Genomic DNA, 4,485 nt, shown 5'->3' on the forward strand with positions numbered 1-4,485 from the left:
TGTTCCTATATAGATTCATTACAAAGGTCGAACACTGTCAGTGTCGATCACCTAGCGTGGCTACTGCTCTCTCTAACTATAAAGATGTGTTCTCTGTGCGTGCTGACAAGGTGCCGCAGCTACTATCGAGGTCTCTGGTGCAGCAGCCAGTGTGTTGTGTGTGGGCGCTTCCTCTCTGAATGTTTAACACTAAATTTTCTCTGAATTTTTTCTGTATCATGTACACTGCAGGGTACCAAGTAGAGACAAACAACAATGTACAAGTAGAGACAACCGCCGCGCTGTGGTATGTGGCCTTCTATCAAGTTCTAATTTAGTTCAGATTTTTCCCTAGGTCTTGGAGACATGATTTTTGTTACTGTATTAACTTGTTGACATGTTGTGTTTAGTGTTTTCTCCCCATGTATTTCCCAGGTATTTTTATTTTTCTGTCCTTATTGTCTCCTGCAGCCCGGCGAACATGTATTCCAGAAATAAGTTTACTCTGAACCTAAGAAGAAAATTACATTGTTACATTGTGGTGGTCGTACAGTAAGAATACAGAGGTATAAACTTGTTAATTTGTGTACTAAGCACATATATTAGTGAGTCAATTTAGAGTAGTAGTACTACTATTAGTTGTGCACCTACTAGTACCAAGGCCACGTGTTTGCTCACTCTCTCTCAACCTGGAGGCACACACTCAGCTAGCACTTGCCAGCACATTGACACAACGCATTGTTTGTTGAACTCCCTTGCTTCATCACTAGGTCGCCCTCCTGAATAGTGCTCATGACAAGTGATCCTAAATATTTTTTTCTTTATGTTGTTCCTCTCCTTTTATTTCGATCACTTAACACTCTAATTGTCTTATTATGATCTCTATTTCTGGGATGCAGGTCTAAGTAGCTTCATAACAATCGTGCCGCTGCATGGCGCACAATTGAGCTTGATAGGGCAACCATGGCGGCCGTTGGTAGTTGGGACTTTAACCGCGATCTCCACTGCCACTCCTATGATTTCTCCGTTATTTTCATTCCATAGCTCAACTGCTACTTAAGTACACATATTTAGTTGATTTAGTTCAGAGTTGCGCATTTTCACCAGGGTGTGATTTTCATCTAATTTGTTTGTGCCCCATGGATCGTGGTGGTTAAATCTATCATCTCATGCACTCAAATCAAAGTAATCCTATACATCCTAACCATTATCTCAGTATCTCTTAACAAAACCATTTGCCACTTCTATAGATTTATTAGAGGCCATAGCTCTTAGTTATTTTGCATGCCATTTGGAGTTCACTTGGCAAGCAAGTGTTGTCCACTATTGTCGGTGCCTTGATAAATATTTAGTTTCATATGTAAACTTGTTGAGACATGAACATTAGAAGCTTACACCAGCCAGGTCGATGAGCAGTGGCTCTGTATCATGGATATTGTTTGTTAGTGATGCCATTTTTTGGCGGATCTATATGGCCACAACTGATGCTGCTATAGTAAATTGACTTCTGCAATGCATGTTTTATCAGCAGGGTACTTTGTTATTCTCATTTGTATGGCCTCAACTGCTGTTGCTATTATTGGTGTTTTATACTAGATGCCTTGTTATTCTCATTTGTACGCACAATAAAAATGATTTTGGATGCCTTCTTGCCTGTTTACTTTCCAACTGGATCAGGCGTTCATATAAACAGGATAGCTCCAACTCTTGTTTCAAGAGTGACGAGTACGCTGAAACTGCATTCTAGTAAATAGGGGTCACTTATCAAATCTGAGAAATTTAAAACCAATCCTCATTGCTGACTGGTGGTTTATATATAGCAATGGTATATGAAAATGAACTTGGCAAAAATTCAGCTTTTACCTTCGAAATATATGTACAGAATTTCCAGATCTAATCTGAAATGACAATTAGCAAATGCGGAGCATTATCTTGACCTTTAAAACCAAAAACCTACTATATGGACAAACACAACTTTCGGTAGAAATGCTGAGCATTATTTTGTTGGTGGGTTTTCTCCCTAGGCATTTCTTTTTCTATCCTTGTCGCCTCGTGCCGCCCGGTGAATATGTATTCCAGAAATAAGTTTAATCTGAATCTAAGAAGAAAATTCCACATAGTTATATTGTGGCAGTCCTACAGTAAGAATACAGAGGTTTAAACTTGTTTATTTGTGTACTACGCACATGTATTAGTGAGTCAATTTGTTGTTGTTTTATACTAGATACTTTGTTATTCTCATTTGTAGGCACAATAAGATTTAAGGATTTTGGAAAGTATGTAATTTGTTTTTTAAGTTTCTTCTTCTACTATATGTTCATATCTACAAATGTCTAATGTTGTTGTGAATTTGGTAGGTATGTTGTTGTCCATCACAATCCGCCATGACATATAGTTGCCATCAGGAGGGTTGACAACAAGAACACGAGTGACAACCTTAGTAGTTTATATGTTTTGTTGATGTAAATTGGATTGTACCGGTTCCTAATCCTTGCTATGTGATATATTTTGTCAATATATATTGTATATTATCATTTCATGGAGGATATTATAAACTGCTAGGTTGTAGATATGTATGGATGGTTGCATATTGAGTGATTTTGTCAATATATGTTATAGATACCTATGAATGGTTGCATATTGAGTGATTTGGTCCAAAATTGGTATTATGATTTACGGAACACATTATGTTACAAGTGTATTTGATCAAAATTAGGCTGAAGGAAGTTGATGGGACCAAATTTAAATTGATCCTAAATCCATGATGGTTTCTGTGACGAAAAATAGTGTCCACGTAGGTAGCCACGTCATTTGAGTTAATCAATTGAAAATCCTACGTGGCATTGGTCCATGACGGTCTGTTTCGTCACAACATAGTTTGGGCTTGGGCGGGCCTGAGGCTGTTCCATGACGGCCAAGGACCGTCATGGAAGCTACGATGTCAAATTATGACGCGATATACATGACGGATCTCAAGTCCGTCAAGGATGGACATGCATGACAGTTTTTGGCTGGTCTGTGACGGCCAAAGACCGTCACGTATTAACAGATTTCTTGTAGTGGTTCTAGATATATGTTGGTGCGACATGTAATTACTGTGAGGGTGTTGAGCTCAGCCAAAGATGAAGGCCTGCCTAGCGTGCTAGATACAAAGGACGGGCTGCTATGAGCGGGTGTGGTGCGGGTCCGAGTGCGGGACCAGGCGCAGTTGCGAGAGCAGGTGATGGTGCGGTTGTGATATTCATCGTTACTCCTGACGAAGCTAGGCATGGGAAATTCATGCGCCATCTTGTCTGGATTTTCCTTCGTCAAGTTGATGACAGTCGAGATCAAGTTAGTAACAAAATCATTTCTGCAGGAAGCTACAGCTGCAGCGACTGCCTGCTGGACCAACTCATTTTTCTCCTGAGCTGCGTTTTTCTCGTCCTTAGCTGCTTTTTTCTCGAACGCAATCTTCGCCTTATCGTCGATGTCTGCCTGACTGAACTTATTTTTCTGCTTCTTGGCCTCCGAGCCCTCGTTGTAATAGACCTTCCACATGGCGTCGTCTCTAACACCATGCACACGTCCATATTGCGGCCGCTAGTCCAAAGGGAGTCCCTTCAGTTCGTTCAAGGCTTGAGAGGGGTGTCCCACTTGGGCTTCATCGACGAAGACTCGCTTTCGGCTGCAAGCCTGTGTTGCTTCTCCTGCAAAAGGAACGTGAATCGTTTACGAATGTGTAGTCGACTTGATCAGAAGCTATATGTAAGGTGGTAAAAGAATAATTACCAGTATTCTAATCAATTTCCTCGTTATCGGGTCCGTGTTAAAAAAATCTTCTTTTCCTTGTCCCACTTGTACCTGGCCCTAATGAAGTCATGCTCCAAGGGGTCGGTGAACTTCGCGAAGGGGTCTGGGATACCCGCGGCTTCACGTTCTGCGTCCTCCTTATCCCATATGGGCCTTTTGCCAATGTAGACACGGCTTCCAAGGCGTTGGTTCCCCGTGTTCCTTCGCTGAAGCCGCTTGAATTTCTCAGCCTTGGCGTTGGCTGCGTCAATAGCGCAAGTGTCCTTGAACTTTTGGAACTCCTCTTCCGTAAGTGTCGAATTTTCCTCCAGAATCTTCGACGGGGGTTCATCAGCCTCAATAGCTCGTTTCACCCTGCCTTTTCAGGAGGCCAAATCATTGTTGAACATGCCCATGGCGTGATTGTTAATATTTTTTATCACATGATCATCCCATGGCTCTTCTATGTGGTCATCGTGATCAAGGAATTGGAATCACTTGTGCAGCTTTGTTAGGAGCAAGTGCTTCAAATTTTCATTACTCCTTAAGTCATTGTCGTGCATGCTCACTGTCTCCTGTAGGATGCATATGAGTTGGTTCCCATAGCACTTGTGAGGTTGATCCGGATCTAATGCCTCAAACTTGCCAGGGTGCATCTTTGTGACCAGCAGTCGTCTGATGCCAAGTTTGTTAGGTTTTCGTGTCCTCTGCTTCTTCTGCTTCTTCCTTTCGTTA

At 41.7% G+C, this 4,485-nt stretch overlaps 1 long non-coding RNA gene across 1 annotated transcript; it reads left to right on the forward strand.

Annotated features, from left to right (window-relative positions):
* The first annotated feature begins 6 nt into the window (after positions 1 to 6).
* Positions 7 to 2,603, forward strand: LOC119345148. Its single transcript, XR_005166937.1, has 2 exons — positions 7 to 545; positions 879 to 2,603. It is a non-coding gene; the product is annotated as an uncharacterized LOC119345148 (long non-coding RNA).
* The last annotated feature ends 1,882 nt before the right edge of the window (positions 2,604 to 4,485 follow it).

Source organism: Triticum dicoccoides, unplaced genomic scaffold (assembly GCF_002162155.2).
Source record: "Triticum dicoccoides isolate Atlit2015 ecotype Zavitan unplaced genomic scaffold, WEW_v2.0 scaffold209424, whole genome shotgun sequence".
In the NCBI taxonomy this organism is placed as follows: domain Eukaryota; kingdom Viridiplantae; phylum Streptophyta; class Magnoliopsida; order Poales; family Poaceae; genus Triticum; species Triticum dicoccoides.